This window comes from Siphateles boraxobius, unplaced genomic scaffold, assembly GCF_051911475.1.
Source record: "Siphateles boraxobius isolate OS27281-9 unplaced genomic scaffold, OSU_SipBor_1 29, whole genome shotgun sequence".
NCBI classification, from domain to species: Eukaryota; Metazoa; Chordata; class Actinopteri; order Cypriniformes; family Leuciscidae; genus Siphateles; species Siphateles boraxobius.
This window is the reverse complement of record NW_027508908.1, coordinates 6,585,038-6,604,785: the sequence shown is the minus strand read 5'-3', so window position 1 is coordinate 6,604,785 and position 19,748 is coordinate 6,585,038. Positions and strand designations below refer to the sequence as shown.

At 38.8% G+C, this 19,748-nt stretch overlaps 1 protein-coding gene across 4 annotated transcripts in view; it reads right to left on the bottom strand.

Annotated features, from left to right (window-relative positions):
• Positions 1 to 19,748, bottom strand: part of atf7ip (activating transcription factor 7 interacting protein) — a 43,379-nt gene that overhangs the window by 18,753 nt on the left and 4,878 nt on the right. Inside the window, exon 1 of one of the 4 annotated variants that reach the window (XM_077246380.1) lies at positions 10,712 to 10,757. The exons of 1 other annotated variant lie outside the window; for it this stretch is intronic. The gene's annotated coding sequence lies outside the window, so the exon portion shown is untranslated. Of the gene's footprint in view, positions 1 to 3,150; positions 3,216 to 10,711; positions 10,758 to 19,748 lie in introns of those variants that run through there. 2 more of the 4 variants (XM_077246379.1, XM_077246382.1) reach the window with 2 other exon arrangements.

The following is a 19,748-nucleotide window of genomic DNA, read 5'->3' as shown; positions in this document are numbered from 1 at the left end:
CACCACGGCAAGAGAAATTATAGTTGAGCTGAGTTGTGACTTGTGAGTTCACAGTGTGAAGTGAACGTGATGAGGAAGAAGCCAAGGAGAACTGCGAAATAATACTCATAGTATGAATAAACCGAATAAACATTTTTACTGCATTGTTCTTGCTGGCTGCACACAACAAAATAACTCCGTAGTCTAATTTGTGACCAACTAACTATGTGCTGATTCTTTGTAATGAATCAAAAAAAAAAAAAAAAATCAAACTTGAGTTATCAGGTTGAATCAGTTTAATGAATCACTCGATGAATTAGCATCTGATTCACTGTCAGTTACTGTCATTTTAGTCATCATGTCCAACTCAAGATGAACAGAGAATGGTGGTATTGACTAAGACTTCACATGACATATAATAGCAGGTTCTGTGTGGGCATCTCAGTACTAGTAACTGGTACTGAAGCAGATGCCAGATAACTCATTCACTAGTATTGTACATAGCCAGGTGATTACAATTTAATTAAATGTTAAAAGATCAGGGTGTCAAATGAGATTCTCATTTTAGAAGACCTGACACTTTTGCTAAAGGTGCCAGAAACATTTTTACAGGAAATACTGGTATTTATTTGCCACTATTATTTAGCATTGGTTTAGACTAATATTTATTTATAGTATCTATTTTTGAAATTCAGTATTGTGGGACTGCTAAAATTCTTGGCTCCTTATTCAACATTTGCATTTATATAATTTAAAATCGTATGTCCCATTCAAGAAAAAACATTTTAAAATTAATAAATGCAAACAATGCAAATGTTGCAGTATTTGCAACTGCACAACAAAAAGTTTAGACAAAAGACAACAACAAAAAAGTTGAAGAAATTCAATGCATTTTAACCAATCAAAAACTATTCGCTGCTAGCATGTAAAACATAAGATATGCCAAGACCACCCCCTCCAATCTTCACTGGGATGAAGAGAAAACACCCAAGTAAAAACAGGTGCCTAAATGGAATATACCATTTTCAAATTTGTAGGGCAGCACAAACATTAACAGAAGCTAATCCATGCCAAAAAAAATAAAAAGTATCATTAAAGAGGTTTTCTGGTGAAATGGATACAAACATGACCTGCATGCATCTTAAAAACTTATAATTCAACAACTCACTTTAGCCAAAAAACACAGCTTTCCTCTTGTAATGCTACTGTATGCACAGCCAGCTAATCACAGACACAACCGGCGGAAACCGGCTGAAACCAGTTGAGACTGGCTTAGCTGTGGGTTGTATGTCATAGATCTCTGTCATGTGTCAGTCTTTGTTCCTTATAACATACACTTAACTAACTAGCGGATCAAGCTACAAAATTAAATTTTATAATGAACTGATCTAAAATTTCCTTGTTCTGTGTAATAAATTATTACTTTCCAAAACTAACAAAATGATTATACAAGTGTATGAAATGAAACATTTCACGCATTGAAGCCTAAATCCTCCAAGAATGACTGAAACCAAACCAAACACAACACAACAACAGTAAACCGTGTACAAGGTGCAGCTACCATGGAGAGCCAGAATTACAGCGACGTCTCTTTAAGATCCCCTCCCCCGCTCTGCCATTTCATACTATTAGCTCTGCACTGCAATAACACAAAATGGCCACCAGCTCAGCTGCTGGCAAGCCAAACAATTGCAGCTGCACAAATCATGTAAATTAAATAGGAAGAAATGACTAAATTAAAATAAAGTGTCTTTGTTTCAGGGCTGTCTGATGGAGTGTCTAGTAGCATGCATGTAGCATGTTTCTTCACATCTGACGTTCATTGCATCTAGATGCATCCAGTACGTCCACACAGGTTTTTATTTTTTTGCTTTTAAAATTGTCAGCTTTTAATCATGCTGCATCATCAAGATCGCACAACTATTACAGAGGGCATAGTCTGTTCAGTTATTCAAGCCTTGGTCTTCTGTATTAAGGATCACAAAGATGGTTTCCGATATGCATCAGGTGCAGGCTTACTCCTGTGATTCTTCTGATATATCTGATCATACTTCAGTCTTGTGCCATTGCTTCATACTTGTGCATTGGGGTATTAATGGAGCGCTTTTAAAGGGTTCTCTCTTAAATCCATGCAGACGTCCCTTACCGTTGTCACCTTGCACTCAACGAGTGACAGTTATGGCATATTACCAATGTCTCTCTCTGGACATTAACTGCATGCTCTGTTATATAGATAAATGCAGGTCATGCTGTATCAGAAATATTGTTAGGTGAAAGAGCCAATTGCATGTACTAACACCGTCCACACCACATCCAGGTGGCACATCACATCAAAATGTAATCACCCCCATTCTAATTGATAAAAGCCCTCTACATTGGAAGCACCTGATGCCTTTAGATTACAAACACCCCGTTTTTATGTATGCCACGCAGCTACTCCAGCCACTTTTACCCATCCAACTGTTATAAAACTATTCATTATTCATATTTAAATAATTTGAGTTCTGAACCTTTTCTCAAAGGCCAGCTGGATTAGATTTTTCTGATCAGAAGTTTGGTCTGGACTCGCGTTATCTTAATTATAATAATACCAAAAATGTGCTATTAAAAGAATTGCTCATTTTAGCTTACGTAAGGAGGTTTTATTTTTTCATCATGTTACTTTATTAAAATCTAGTTCCAAGTTTACATTTCATTGGACCAAGCACCTTTCACTATTCAAGTTAACACAAGGGTGCTCAATCTTTTGTACAAACTAGTTTAGTTCGGCCTCTAAACAAGCACACAAGGCATCTAATCAAGATCCTCAGGATTTTGTAAATTACGATCAGGTGCGCTAAGGTAGGGTTAGACTTAACCGCTGCTGAAAGAAAAATCTCCAGGAGCAGGATTGAGTACACCTGAAAGACATGCCAAAATCTGATTGAAAACCAATCAACTGCTTTTAGTATGTTAGCATAGTCAATACATGACACAGCTAAAGAAAAATGGTTTTTATACTAAACACTTTTATACTAATGCGCAGTGAATTGCAAGCACCCCACTTACTGCGTTATTACATTTAGTTAATTTCATATATTTTACATAGTTCTATAAATCATGCACGGAAAGACACTAATGAAAATACAAACAATTAAATAAGTACAGGAAGACAGAGAGCTGTGACCTTACAGTACTACCCTCAAATGCAGGCCACCTTCTGCTTGGAGGAGAAATTTGCAAGCGTGACTAGCCGTTGTGCGATCAAAAGCCTAGCAGTAAAACTGAGCAGAGGTGGGGGAGGGGCAGGGTTAGGGCTGTACCATGGACAGGGGTGCTACCATTTAATTCTACTAATTTACACCAATTACTTCTCACTGAAAAATGAGTGCTAATATAACTGCAAGGGAAAAAGCAATTGTTCTCTTAACTTTAATTCATTTAATTATTCAGGTTTTACATTTTTCCTTCCTAAATTAACTTTTAGGTTGATGTGCTGTGAAACAGAATTGAAACCTAGAACTGTAAAAACATAAATTAGGCCTCAAAATATTAAACTAGCTGAACTAGTTTTGAGGTGGATGTGCTGTGAAACAGAATTGAAACCTAGAACTTTAAAAACATAAATTAGGCCTCAACATATTAAACTAGCTGAAACTAGTTCTAGAGCAGAGTCAGTCACACTGCAGTGTAGCTCCACCCTCTTGCTGCAAAGTATAACGCCAGAGCAGACAGTGGAAAATTACTGGAGAGTACAGAGCATACCATTAGAAGGACAGAGAGGGGGGAGACACTCTTAACTGTGACGTTACAACTACATGAGTTCCAAACAGACATTAACTAGTTGTCATTCTAAGGTCCACTTACTCAGATGTCCAACATATCCGCAAATGAGCAATGAGTTTGTCGCAATCTCCTCCAATCATTGCCCCTCAGCTTTAACGAAAGCGCGCACATATAGACGCAAAAAATGTGTTAATACAAAAATACAGTTAACTGTGGAAATGAGTCTGTATACAGCGGTTCTCAAGCTTAGCCCAGGATTAGTCATGAGAGAACTCAGGCACGTTTAGGACCACACAAACAGTAGATGGAAGGGGGAGGTAAGTATAGCTTGGACTCAACTACGTTTGCAGAGGTTCCTTTAAAACATGTTCATTTTAAACCAAGAAAGAATATTAACATCCTCTGGATCATTGTTGAATCCTGTAAAAACACTGAAACAAACTGCCCTCAGTGACCAAAACAGCCTGCAAGACCTTGTCACAAATAACCAAGTGATTGAACAAACTACCATTTCCAAGAAAACAAACAAACCAAGTAGAGATCACAATGAGAAACATAAGTACTTAAATATTAGTGGGGGTAAAACTCATGGAAGTGAGAACACTCACCCCTCCCCCATTGCTGCAGAATGTGCGCAGTCAAAACGGGAGAAAGGATAGGCACCGATCGTACTATTATTTAAAAAGGGGTGTGGAGAGATCCATTAAAAGGAAGTAGTGTAAGGAAGAGCACAACAATCTATTTTTAATCTCGCCATTTCCATCCAGGCCACTAGGACCCTAGAATATCATACTCTGAATACTAACACTGACAGAGGGTCAGAATACATTAAAAAAAATGCCAGGGATGGGCAACTTTGATTAGCTTGTTCAGGTGTGTTTGATTAGGGTTGGAGCTAAACTCTGCAGGACAGTGACCCTCCAGGACCGTTTTCCAATCTTGGCCAAGAAGGATTAATAAGAAATTTTGAATCAAGCTCTTCCCAAATGCTTATAAATTGCAACATGCAACATTCAGCGGACATTACATCCAACGGTTTGAAGTTTGTGGCTGCCTCTCTGGATGAACGCTCACATGCATGTTTTACCCAGCTCAAACAGGTATCCACAGTGTTTCCTGCACCGCTAATTAGAAGCACCAATGCACCTCTGCTGAATCTACAGCGCTATAGCAAAGGATTTTTTTTTGCCTAGCAGTGAGCTTGCAGTCTAAATTGAATGAGATGAGATAGAAAAAATATACACACACTTTACATTTCAACAAGTGCATAGAACGGCATGACCAAAACATTGCTGATAAATACATTTCTATATTTCTATATGTAATGTCTATATTTAAGGTTAATTAAAAGCAGCTATTTCTTCAAAGAATTGATACACAACTACAACTGACTTAAACCCTGTTCACACAAAGAACGATAACTATCATCCACACCATAACATTCGGTTTATGATAAGCGCGCTGCAGTTATGTCGTCTGCTATTTTAAATGCTCAGGCACTTTAAAGTCTGTTGGATTCTGATTGGCTGTCCATGTTTTAATCGTTCATCAGCTGGAGAAAAAAAAGAATTCTGAAAGTGATTCCAATTATAACGACAATGACGATTAATAAAAATGTGTATACCAATAAGGTGTAAAATGAAGTGCACACATCTTAAAGGGGTTATATGACTGTTCTAAAAATAACATTATTTTGTGTATTTGGTTTAATGCAATGTGTTTACATGGTTTTAGGTTAAAAAAAAGTAATTATTTTACTCCTACTGTACACTATTATTGCTCCTCTATACCCCGCCTTTCTGAAACGCGTTGATTTTTACAAAGCTCATCGTTCTGAAAAGCACGGTGTGCTCTGATTGGCCAGCGATCCAGTGCATCGTGATTGGCCCGAATACCTTAAAAGTGACAAATGTCACGCCCCTTACCATATTTGGAACATCAGCTCCAAAAGTAAGAATGATGGGTGATAATGTCGGTACTACTGCATCAATTCGAGCCCGAACCTGATCCGGAAAATGCAGATGACCAAGCTGATCGATCAACTTTGCCAGTGGGACTGGACTAGAGCGTATCAGATTGGTAAGTTTTTATTTCATTGGGGACATAATTACTGATTATAATGACTTATACTGTCTTTTTACGCGGCACACTACGTGGGTGAGAACACTATGTAAACACAAAACCATGTCAGCATTTTTGATCGTAGAAACGACATACAAGCGCTACTCTATACTGCTCAAAACTCGCGTTTGAATAGTCTGTAGGAAATTATTAAAGTATGAAAACATACTTACATGATGTGTCTGTGAGTCAAAAGGGCCAGAATGTACTGTGTCTGTGAGTCAAAAGGGCCAGAATGTACTGTGTCTGTGAGTCAAAAGGGCCAGAATGTACTGTGTCTGTGAGTCAAAAGGGCCAGAATGTACTGGAATTAGAGATGGAATTGCCCCACTTTCTAGAATCAGCCTTTTAACACAGCCGGCCTTGTACTCTCCCAGGTTCTGGAAACAGTCCTTCGAAAAATGCGCAGCACACAGTTGAATATTTTGGTTGTACTGTTCTAGGAACAGTGTTGTAAATAAAGCTTAACCACTGTTTTCTATTTGTGTCCTCTTTTGGAAGGCCAAACAAAGTAGATTGGCTTTCGCAACGAAAAACACAGCATCTCCATGACATGGCGGCAACAATACAGCGAGAATAAAAGTTACGCCTTCTTCCTTTGCGTATACATTTGGGGGATGATATGAAACTCTGCCCCCAGACACTGACGTAGATTTGTGGGGGGCGTGTTGGAATGAAGCGTTTCAGGAAGGCGTGGCTGAGTCTTAACTTTTACAAAGAATATCTCTTTGGGTTTAAGACTTTGAGCTTTGTAACTCTGCAGATAGCCTATGATACATGCACAAAGAGCTACATAACACACTAAACAAAAAGGAAAACAAGAAATATGACCGCTTTAAAAGTTGTTGCTAAATAAGTATCTGACGAAAAAACTGAGGCCTGGTGCCAGAATTATTCTGTTTTTAAGGTTACAGAGAAAAATAGTACATCTTTTGTTGCTCTCTATTCCTCAGCACTAGCTTTAGCTTCATGTTTAATACTGCCCTGGTATATATTCTGGTATATATTCAAATTGTGGTTGTACAGTTCTGCTAATATCGCATTGGCATTACTCTGAACTTTAAGTTGTTTTCGATAAAAGTTAAATGAATTTACATAAATGTCAATCCTTTGCTATTTGCTACTGCTACTGCTTAATAAAACTGCATTTATAACAACCGTCTTAAATGATTTCCAAAATACTAATCAATAGATTCCTTAAACTGGATAATATCATAGAATGGCTAAGATAAATAGCTGCAAAAACAAATTGCTGCTAACACAACCAAAACCCCACCCCAGTCCTGACTGAGAACAAAAATGACTAAGTAGAAACAGAGATGTCTGGAAGTGGAATGTACCATTTTCTAAATATCAGAGGAGCAGAAGCATTAGGATATAATCCATGACAAACATGAAATCCAAGATATATTAAAAAACAGAGAGCATTGTTTGTTAAAAACAGTTTGCATAGAAACAGATATCATTGAAACCGATATAATTTTCCAATGCTATTGTATGCTCAGCCACCTATTCACAGATATAACCGGCTGAAACCAGTTGAGACTACTTCAGTTTTTGGTTGTTCTAGAACTCATGTATCAATCAGAAGTTGAAGGTTTCTGTTAAAAGATACTAAAACTAGCCATCTGATCTACCAGATTACAAATCAAAAGTAAAATTTTACAATTGTAGAATAATTCTGAGCCATAAAATGTTATTACTTTCAAACCCCACACAATTGTCAAACAGGTGCAGGAAATGGAACATTTTCCATGCACTAGTGCTTAAAATTCTCAAAAACGGCTTGAACAGCAGTGAAGCATGCACACTACAGCTACCACTGAGAGCCAGACTCCAGCAAGGTGTCTTTCAGAGCCCCTCCTCCATTCTGCCATTTCATACTCTGCACTGCAATAACACAAAATGGCCACCAGCTCGACTGATGACAAAGAAAACAGTTGCAATCGCAGTATTTCTCTAAATTGAGTGAGAAGAAACAACATAAGTGTCTTGATCTCAAAGGTTCTCTAACTTAGTCTACAGACTGAAATAAATAAAGCCTTTTTTTATCCTCAGGTCAAGGTCACCCATGGTCTTATTTGTCTTTTTCAAAATTGTTATCTTTTAATACCGTTCCATCATCAAGGTTATACAACCTCAAAACAGGGCACAGCATGTCCAACATTCAAGGTTCATCCTACAACCTAATCTGACTGTGTTGTTTTTGCTTCTTCATCCTCTGAAGAACATATACGGTTGTTGCTGAAATCTTGATTAGTAATTAAGAATGAAAACAGCGTGACACTGATGACAGTTCCAACCTCATACTGTTTTGAGGTTGTAATACAGTTACGCAAACTGCACTTTGAGAGTTGTTGTTACACCAAAAATGCTGTTGCACAAGGATGCATTGCATTCTCAGTGTTGCCACTGAGGGCACTAAAGCAGACATTACTGTAAACCTCTATGTAACAAGGTTAAAGATGGGAAGGAGGATGCGGGAACCGGTGATCAATCAAAGAATTTAATCACAAAATAAAAAAAAATACAAAAACGAAAGTAAAGACGGCATGGAAAGAAAGTCCCTCACGGTCGACTGCCGCCACACATAAAACAAAACATCAAATAAAATCCAGGCCCGGCCTCTCTCGATCTCCACTGTCGCCACTCCTTTTATGCTTCCGCTCCTCCGTGAGAGATACGAGATCGGTGCGTTGCGCAGGTGGCACTCATCAGTAATCAATTCACCAGCCTCGTGCCGATCTCTCATGGTCTTCGGCCTCGTCCTGCTTGCCACATACCCCCATCGCCCCTCGCAGGCCAGGGGGTACCCATGAGACTGCGCTCTACCCATCTATGGCGGCTGCAGTACCTGGGGTAATGGACAGACGAGGCGAGAGAAAAGGTAACGGAAGCATGAGGAGCAACAGAGACGAGAGCAGAAAACGCGCTGCCATCTGGTCCTCCACCAGCTGGGCGACCTTCTCCGCCGTGTCTGGCGGTGGACGGCTCGACACTCCTCCGCCACCTGGTGGACGGCGACGGCTCCTCTGGGTTCGGGCAGACAGCAGGAGTCCCCCATTCCCTGCTCCTCCCCCCTCAAGGCAGATGGCAGCAGGCTTCAGCCCACGGCGAACGGCGCCGACTCCTCCACTCCCTCACGGACGGCAACCGCCCCTCCAGCACCCAGGCGGCCGGCCGCGAGCTGGAAAGAAAGTCCCTCACGGTCGACAGCCGCCACACATAATAAAACAAAACATCAAATAAAATCCAGGCCTGGCCTCTCTCGATCTCCACTATTGTCGCTCCTTTTATGCTTCCGCTCCTCACGGCCCTCGGCCTCGTCCTGCTCGCCATTAACTACTATAGCCATTCTTCCCTGAGGCTAATACAATCATGTTAGAGAAACAGTGGCTGCGTTTACATGGACCGTAATAATTCAATTGTAATCAGACTAGTAGCATCATCTGAATAAGTCACATGTAACCACGTCAATGGAAATTAATTGTTTCAAACTCTTAGAATCTATTCGATAGGACATGTAAACACTTAATCAGATTAAAAACCGAAACTAGAATGTTCAGCGCATGTGCAATAACATAATGACGTATTGAACAAGCTGGTGATTTTGTTGAATATAAATGTTTATCGTGTCAATCTGAAATTCACCTTCCACTCATCATCTGTGATGATTTCATTCCGATTGAAACAAAAGATGTCCATGTAAACAGCAATTTTGACAATCAATACCATGGGGAATATACATTTTTAATATTATCTCATAATTTGGCAGCAGGTATATTAGGCTGCTGTCACTTTAAGACCTGATGCAGAGATCCATTATACTGTTACACATGTATTCTTTCTCAACTGTTTACGTTCTCTTAAAACATAACACTCTGTTTACGTGAAAACTTGCCAAGACTGACATTTTGGCGTTATTTTGTGTATATTTGACTGTTTTTATAAGCAGCGAAAAATAACAATTTAGTACTGAGGCGGCTTTATGTGCGTGCACTTAAAGCACAAAATCTGCAGGTATGGGTAAAATGATGCGCAATCCCACACCGAAATTCAGTCGGTAACACCAACAATATTAATTCGGAGCAAATTAAATGAGTGAGTGAGGGGAGGCAGGTTTGTGTGTCAACTTGCTGTCGGAGAGATGAATGAGTGTTGGTGTGGTGTCTAAACCTATCTTTCCACTACTTCTCTGACATTCAATTTTTGGCCACTTGTGCATTTCAAAAGGTGGGTGCATGAAATAGAAAAATGCTCTTGCACTACAGCTTAAACTCTTAGAATGACCAGAAACTGACACGGCACAACAGCAGTGAAGCATGCAAACTACAGCTACCACTGAGAGCCAGACTCTAGCAAAGTGTCTTTAAGAGCCCCTCCTCCATTCTGCCATTTCATACTCTGCAATGCAATAACACAAAATGGCCACCAGCTCGGCTGATGACAAAGAAAACAGTTCAAATTGCAGCATTTCAGTAAATTGAGAAGAAATAAACATAAAAAGTATCATGATCTCAAATGTTGTCTAATTTAGTCTACAGATTGAAATAATCTAGCATGTTTCTTATAAAACAGCCTTGTTATTTTTTAACGCATACAAATTCAAGACAGGTCACACAGTATGTCCAAACATTCAACCTGGTTCATCCCACAACCTAATTTGATTGTTGTTATTTTTTGCATCCTCTGAAAAAATGTAATGTCTATTGTTGCTGAAATCTTGCTTACTAATTAAGAATGAAAACAGTATGACAGTTTCAACAGCTGCAGCTCACAGGAATAAAACCAGAAGTACAGTGCAAGTATACACAATCATAAAAGACTGAAATAAGGTGCAACTTACAGCTCCTCAAACTGCATTTAGAGAGTTGTTGTGTACCAAAAATGCTGTTGCGCAAGTATGCATTGCATTCTCAGTGTTGCCACTGAGGGCACTAAAGCAGACATTATTAAATGACTACTATGGCCATTCTTCCCTATGTGGCTAAAACTGTTATAATAGAGCAACAGTAGCAGTGTAGTAATACAGCATAGCAATCTAAAATTCTCTTTCCACTCATCTGTGCCTCTGTAGATTCTTGCAGTGTGCACATTGCACAACTCAGAATATCAGTTCCAATTTGAAGCTTGAGACATAAACATGCACATCATCCCAATTACTTTATTTATCATTCATAACACTGTTTGAATTCATCACTCTTTAATTATTTAATTCCGACTGAAACAAAAGGGGTCCATGTAATCTGAGCTAATTTGAAGAGAACCTTGCTGAGCAAGTAAGGGTTAACTTTGTTTATTGAAAAAAATGGTCTAAACTTTCTACTCCTTCTCTGAGCCTTCAACTGATTGTTTTTCATTTTTGGACCACTTGTGCGTTAAGACTAAAATGTAAAAAATCCATGATTGTGATTGATAATTTCCTTTGCAAAGATTTTAGCCAATGTCTCCTAGATTACGCACAGAACGGTTTCCAAAACTCTGGATAGAACTGTACTAAATTGGAACCAAGTCTACAAAAAACATAATTTTTTCTGAAAACCAAAATTATAGGCTATACCAGCTAAAAAGCTGCCAACACTGAAAATACAGACTTAAGGCCCGTTCACACCAAGGACGATAACTATAAAGATATAGCCCAGTTCTAAAAATCGTTCTCAATATTAAGTAATAGCAGAGTTCACACCACAGCTTTAACGAAAATAGCACAGAGAAACGATATCGTTGGAATCATGATTGTGTACAGCTGATGAACGATAAAAAAAATAATAATAAAAAAATCTACAGCCAGCCAGAATCCATCCTGCTGTAACGAGCTTGAGCATTTAAAGTGACAGACAAGCACACACTTAAAATAAACAAAACGATATCGTCCACTGGTGTGAACGGGCCTTAACACTAAATGTGTAGAGTTTATAAATCTGTCTCCAGGTATTCGTTTATGCACTTAGGTGATAATCAGCCAACCATTACACATAACACATGCTTTGCATTGCATTACATCCTGCTTTTCAAACAAATATTAACAAACCAATACATTAGAATTAAATTGTTTACTTACCGTCAAAGTCAGGTTCAGTATAGTACTAATGTCCATCTTTCAATGAAAGTAACTTTGCAAATCCTGCCACATATTGCAAGTGTTTTACATACAAATCAATGGTAAAATGTGCCATACAAATAAATAATCCCACATTTACACAATCAAGCACATCGTTAAAAATTCCTAACTTTGGGATCCTTTGGAAATGCATGCAAATATGCAGTTTTTCGACAACCAGGAACACAGCAATGTCTGGGGAAAAAAGCAAAACACAGTACCAATTGCTGCCCAATCAGTGATGGATTACCTTAACTGTTCTCTTTCTCAATTCACCAAGACTATTACGCTTGTTGTAGGGGTAGGGTCATTCAAATGAACACCACATCCTGACATCACAATCAATGTGACCTCTTTAGAATGAGTCGTTACAGCAGAGTGAAATAATTAGATGCTCTATTTGGACTGCGAGCAAGTTGAGTTCTGTAATTTCACTGTGTAAAATGACCCCTTATGCCAAAATATCAATGTAAATTTGATTCCTGAAGACATGAACCCTTTAAACGAGGGTTTAAACTGGACATACTCTGGAAAAAAACGTTTAAACAGAGAACTGTTCAAAATAGCGTAATAAGTTTACGCAAAATATCAAACTACCTTAAACTATTTCTGGACACAGTCACACTGCAGTGTAGCTCCACCCTCTTGCTACCAAGTAGCAGGCAGAGCAGGCAATGGAAAATTTCTGGAGAGTACGGACCATACCATTATAAGAACAGAGAGGGGGAGACACTCTCTTGTATCGGCAGAGAAAGCCAGGCGCATGAAACAGCATTAAATGACACAGAGTTTTCATCGATTGGGAATGGTAAAAACAGTATCTACCTTCTCCTTCTCCTTTAGTTCCAGCAGAACAGACAATAGCCAAGTAATGATATGACTGAAGGGAGATTGTGTAACATTTGTTTCCGTTAACTGCTTATGTAACGAGTAACTTAATGTTGTATGATAACACATGAAAGTAAAAAAAATGCTTTTGTTGACGAAAGCTGGAAAGCATCCTGTTTGTACAATCAAACAGTCATTGTCGCAAAATAAATAATCAAGTCCTGGGATTAATGATAAAATGAGAATGAGACATGAAGAGCTGACAGTTTAGCCCTAATTTTCATAGATTAGTTATGCTTATTTTTATACAAGAATCTAATTTACACCTAGCATGAAGACAAAGTAGCCAAAGAAACAGGAATCTGATATATTCTCAGGGGACAGAATGCGAGATAAAAGAAACCTCCACTTTCTAGAAACTGCCTAGATATTCAGGTATGTTAATTATTAAAACAAAACCAATAACAATGAATGAGAAAAAAAAAAGTACAATAATAAATAATGATTTAGTTACATGAATGGTTATAGGTTTACTGCCAATATCAAAGCACAGAAACATTGCATGCAATTAATGTGCATATTGAAAACTGGACTCAAGAGACAAAGGCATAGGCTAGATGTTTTACTTCAGTCACAAATTTGATATATTTTTATATATTGAAAAATAAATGTTCCAACTAAATATATGGCATGTTAGGGGCAACTTACTTGTTTGCACAAATAATGACAGGGAGTATGGCAGGAAGGGTGGTAAAAGTTTTTGGCAAAGCCGTTTTGTCATTATTTTGTAATTCCATTTGTGGCCACTGTTTGCGAGAAAAAAGGTGATACATTTACGCAGTTGACGAGTTTTTCACCTACCCTATAGGCCAGTATTGGATTCATGCTGTCAGTTTTTCAGTGCCATAATGTGTGTGTAGTGGGTTCATAGAAACCACATCAAATGCACACAGACTTACAGATGTGCAGCAGCACAGATGAACAAGCATAATTCCCCTCACATAACTATTCAAAATGTTTTTGGAAGCATCAGTTTGAAACATTACCGTTCTCATTGTACGCTGTTGGTTTAAAAAGTCCTTAAATTATTGTAAATGGGCTCTTAAATTGGTTGTTAGCACATAGCCTGGTTGGAAAAACAGTTTGCAAAAAACCAACCCATTTGGTCCACAAATGCTTCCAGTATAAATGACAGTAGAGCTGTATGACACTGCTTCATAATTTCTGTATCTTAACTAGCATAGCATAGCGCTAATAATGCAAAGGTCACAGGAATGCAAATATGCAGATGAGCATTGGAAAGCAGCTGAGTACCCACGGCACAGCGCTCAAGTACAAAGTCATTATTCTGTCAATCAAGACAATAGAGAGACATTAAGTACGATTAAATATATTCATATCAAACCAGGGCTTAATTAGGTCAGCAACCTTTAATAAATGGTGAGCAGATTACACAAAGATAAAATAACACTTTTGTAGAGAAAATAAACCTGTTCCCACACAAAACCTTTAGTTACGACTAATTTACAATTGCAAAAGCTTGTTGGTTGTAAAATGTATGAATAGTAAACGGCACCCCTAATAAAAAAAAAGAGATGAAGTGGAAAAACCAGAGGCAAGGGTGGACTATACCATTATGTGGTTGTGCATAGGGGATTGTCCACACCACATGTCATGGTTAATGAGAACAAAAAGCTGCAGCATTTTTGAATCAGTTTTGTCAAAGTCCTGTTGACCATTTTAAATCCTGATATTTATGTACAAACGCACTAATCTTGTAACAATGTTTATGTATACGCCATTTTAATTAAGCAAGCCAGGAGAACTCAATCATGAGCCAAGACGTGATATATAAATGTGGGGGAGGGGTGACAGAAACAAGTTTTATCATGCCACTTTAAGCGCATTGGAGTTTTGCACCTAAATTTTCTCTTTTTAAATTATGAATCATTACTGAGTCAAATAATGGCCAATGTGTTACATGATTCAAATCTATCATGCACATTCAACGTTCTACCTGTCGTCTGTTAGTATGGTCTCGATTTATGATACCAGCTGCTTGTATACGGAAGCCAATATTTGGTGTTTAGCCTGCTACTACATAGTATGATCAGTACATTTTTACACTTAATATATGGAATTTAAATAAAAGATGATACATTGTCAACTGCGCGTTGACGAGTTTGTCACCTACCCTATAGGCAAGTATTGGATTCATGCTGTCAGTTCAGTGCCATAAATGTGTAGTGCAGGGGTGCCCAACCCTGCTCCTGCCGATCGACTGTCCTGCACAGTTCATCTCCAACCCTAATCAAACACACCCGAAGCAACCAATCAAGGTCTTCAGGATCTGAAGCAACCAATTAAGGTCTTCAGGATCACTTGAAAATTAAAGGCAGGTGTGTTTAATTAGGGTTGGAGATAAACTGTGCAGGACAGTCGATCGGCAGGAGCAGGGTTGGGCACCCCTGGTGTAGTGGGTTCATAAAAAACCACATCAAATGCACACAGTCTTACAGATGTGCAGCAGCACCAATGAACAAGCACAATTCCCCTCACAGCACTATTCAAAATGGTTTTTGGAAGCATCAGTTTGAATGAGTCAAAACATTAACGTTTTCATTGTACGCTGCTGGTTTAAAAAGATGACAAGTCTGTTGGCCACCTTAAATTATTGTAAATGGACTCTTAAATTGGTTGTTAGCACATAGCCTGGTTGAAAGGAACATAGTTCTTTCATTAAAGAAATAGTTCACCCAAAAAGGAAACTTGACATCATGAGCTCACTCTCCCGTGGAACAATTTAGAAATGACTAAATTACAAATTTAAATTCTTAAGCGTGACTAATGTGTGGCCACTCTAAAGCTAAATTCACCCTGATCTATAACATGCATACATACATACGTATACATGATCATATAGCACAATTATCATGTACGATTAGTGTATGTTGAAGATAAAAATACTATGTCTTCTTGATATGAGACCAACAGCACAGACAAATATTCTGTTTACAGAGGCTCATGGTATACTGCAAAACAATACATGTAATCTTCATCAGCTACCTTGAGAAGCTGAAAAATGAGATCAGGTGATTTATTCACAATAACTCAAAATGTATCTCTTTTCTTTGTTGGTATGTTGTTATTTCATTATCTGCTCTATTACCTGAAAAATGTAAAACATTTCTTAAACTAATGAGTCACTAAACGACACATCATTAAAAATCGTAAAATCTCCTAAAACACAAAATAGTTTTATCGCTTAAAATTTGTACTAGTATTAATATGACGTTATCATTACGGCACAAATAGCTAGTGACCTGATTCACCTGAAATCATTGTTGTTCACAGTGCCGCTGTACATTCAGGAAGTAAAGCTGTGCAACCACAACCGGTTTCAACCAGTTCTGTCCTGTTCTCTACACTCAGGATATGAGCAGCTCTCCTTATTCTTCCATTCCTTACCCTATTTTTTATCAAGTATTTATTTTGATGGGAACATTTCTGTCTTAAAACATCATTTTTTGGAGATTAAAGACCCAAATTTTTACTTTAACTTTTTTGAATTGCTATTAATAATCGACAACATTACTCATAATTATGAAACCTCTTAAATTTGTTTAATCGCTTTATGCATGAAATAGGCTAGTTTATGTAGTTTGACTGATGTACAAATAAAAAACACAATATTCATGTGGCACTAATAGCTAGCGACATGAAATCGGCCCGTTTTCACACAGTTCTGTCCCATTTTCTTTACTCAGGAAATGAGAAGCTCTATCTTTTCCCTTTTTGAGTTTGTTTTGATAAGATTATTTAAAAAAGGAAGAAATAACACATTTCAATATATTATACAACCACGACCTGTGATATAACAGCACCCATTAAAAGAGCTTAAAAGGGAAAAGAAAACTGAGCCATGTACTTATGGAAACGCAAGTTAAACACGTTGTACTTGACACTGCAAAGCTTGCATCTGTAATTGCATTTTAAGAAAGTACACTCAGACCTGACGTCAGTGAACAAACTATTTGTCTGCGACTATCACATGGCAAAGGAGTGGAAAACACACAGAGGAACCCATAATACAACAACACAGCTACTCTGTGATTCAAGCAAGCACATCCATTCCCCTCCCCCACGGTGAATGCCAATGGGTGAGTGGAAAATTACTGACAGAAAGGGCTGAACCATTTAAGAGATCTTTAGGGGTGGAACAAAAAAAACTTGCGTAGTTTAATAATGTATTTAAAGAACAGACCATTACCCCAGAGTGGAAAAAGAATATATTGCTTTACTGTTATAAAATGAAAGCAACTATTAAACTGTGGAATGAGTACACAGACAGGGGAAGTAAGACAACTCAGCCATGGCTACTTGGTGGCACATGACGTCCACAAGATGCAGATGTTATTAGAAGATCAAGCATTCTGAATATTTTCAATGGCTGTCAATAACTTGAATCCAAAATCGCATACTTCCCTACTACGTAGTAGGGGGAAAACAGTATGTGAACACGTATTATGTCCGAATTCACAGAATTCGTAAAATGTAAGTAGGCGACAAACACCCGGAGATATCTGAAGTGTGCATCCAATGAGCACTTTACTATCCCATGAAGTCATAGAACAGGATTTTTGAATGGCAGTGAAGTGACACAACTGACGCTAGTAGGTCACATGGCAATGACAAGAAGGTGAATATAATAAGTCCGGATTACATTCATAATACACATTCATACTATATAGAACATACCTTTTTTAAAGGTGGCAAAGTATGTGAGTAGTGTATGCGACTTTCAGACTACACAATGCTTTTTCTGTTACGAGAGTCACTGTCAGATTATGCAATCTTCTTGTCGTGACATGGACAAGCAGCATGTTAGGGGGCTTTCACACTGGCAGTTTAGTTCGGAACGGGGCACGGTTCGCATGAAAAATCGCTAATGTGAACGCTGTCATGGGACCCGGGTGCGCACTGGGGTACCGAACCCGAGACTACCTGGAGGAGGTGGTCTGAGTTCGGTTGCTCCCGAACCGTGCTGCGATTCGCGTGTATGTGAAAGCAACACGGACTCGGGTGCGAACTTGTTCAGGAAGTAAAGTATCCTGCGCATGCGTTTTAGCCGATTATGATGTATTTAGTTAAATAAAACACACGTAAGGGATGAAGATTTACCCTGGATACGAGTAAGAGTGAGTCTGCAGTGTATTCGCGCATAGTGCGTGCAATCAGGGCAACAAATTAATGGAAATCCACTGTCTCCTCAAAAGAGTCCATTTGCAAGCAGCGGAAAGACAGCTTATGCGAAACACACACACAGTTAACCTGCGTTGTTTACTCAGCTATGAATAATAGCACCAAATTAATAAAAAACACAATATATTGACCCGCGTCGTGTTTTATATCATGCGCCGTGCACGTTTGCAATGACGTAAGATGCACGCAAACGCACCAGAGTTCGATAGAATCAAGTTGAGTGTGAAACCAGACCAACGCTGCGGGGGACGCCGGGAACAATCGCGCCCGGGCTCGGACCGCAGCAAACGAGCCCAGTGGAAAAGCCCCCTTAGACTACGCTTTCCAACCAATCATCTCTAGCCATTTTAACAACGTGCGGGGATGTCATCGAGAAGGCGGAACTAGTAACTGACTTCACAAGAACATAAACAAACAATGGTTGTACTAGCCTAATGCTAATTCCAGTACTCATCGGGTTGCCTATGCAATCATTCAACAGCATTTATCTTTTTTCACTTTGGTGTGGTAGTCCCTCTAGGAAGCATCATACAGGCAGGACTATTGTTGTTATAGCTCCAGAACCTTTCCTCTATTGCATAATTCCACCTAGCAGCACCAATACCATGGTCTGTCTTTCATTTCACCATGTTTGAAAGCTGTGTACGGAATAGCTTCTGTGCTCCTAATGGTCAATGTCACTGATGTGACAGAACTCAGCATGGAGGACTGGAAAAAAAAATTAAACATGCTAGTCTTTCTGTCATGAAGTGTCGCAGACACAGTGTCGGTTTTTGTTCACGATGACACACTGTACGAGATGAAACGATTGATTATTGCATCCCAACAGTCCCAACAGCCATTGTTTTCAGATCTGTAGATTGTTTGCTTTGTTCCGAAACATGGACTTAGGCTAATTTGTTACAATGCTGCAGTTTCTTCTTGGTTTGGTTCGCTCTCACAAGGCAACATTTCAAAGCGTACCAAAAGTGTTTGCAAGTCAGAAAAACTGTCCTCTTAATGGTCAGAATTTTCTCTGCGTCATCCATCAAGAAAGATTGACAAGTTTTAGACAAGATTGACAAGAGCTTATTGGCTTTATCTGTAGCTATTGTGACACGCAACCACTTCAAGATGAAGAGTTGCTCTTTGGTTTTCAGTTGCGATAACTAATATGCTTACTCACAGAATCAGACATAGCTGATTTTTATAGAACACATTTCCCATTAAGAATTATGATACCACTTGGTTCGTTGGTCCATTCCACGATTGGCGTGTTTATATGTCTAAACGAACTGAACTAAGGGAGAAAACACACAAGGTTTCGAAACAAAAACTCCAAACGAGCTGTGAAAAGGCCCTTATTCTCTGGTGGTGGATCAATAGCTCGACTTGATTGCACAACTATATCTCAATGTTGCTCCGCAGGGCTCATGTTCAGGGTTCTGAACTCAAGTGAATGCACCTTCAACTAGGCCTGGACCATATTTGTTATTGGGCAAGACAGCAAGAGAATGATTGTCAGCAACAATTGTTGACGATTAGCAAAGATTTGCCTAAAATCTCTTATAGCTAATGTATCTGTTCCAATCTGACAAGATGAATTCACTGCCGTCAGATCCCTGGTAACATGATTCAGCAGACCATTCTACCGTCTTCTAGTCCACACAACGTTTTCAGCCCAGTAATGTACTGTTACTAGTGAGAAAGTTTG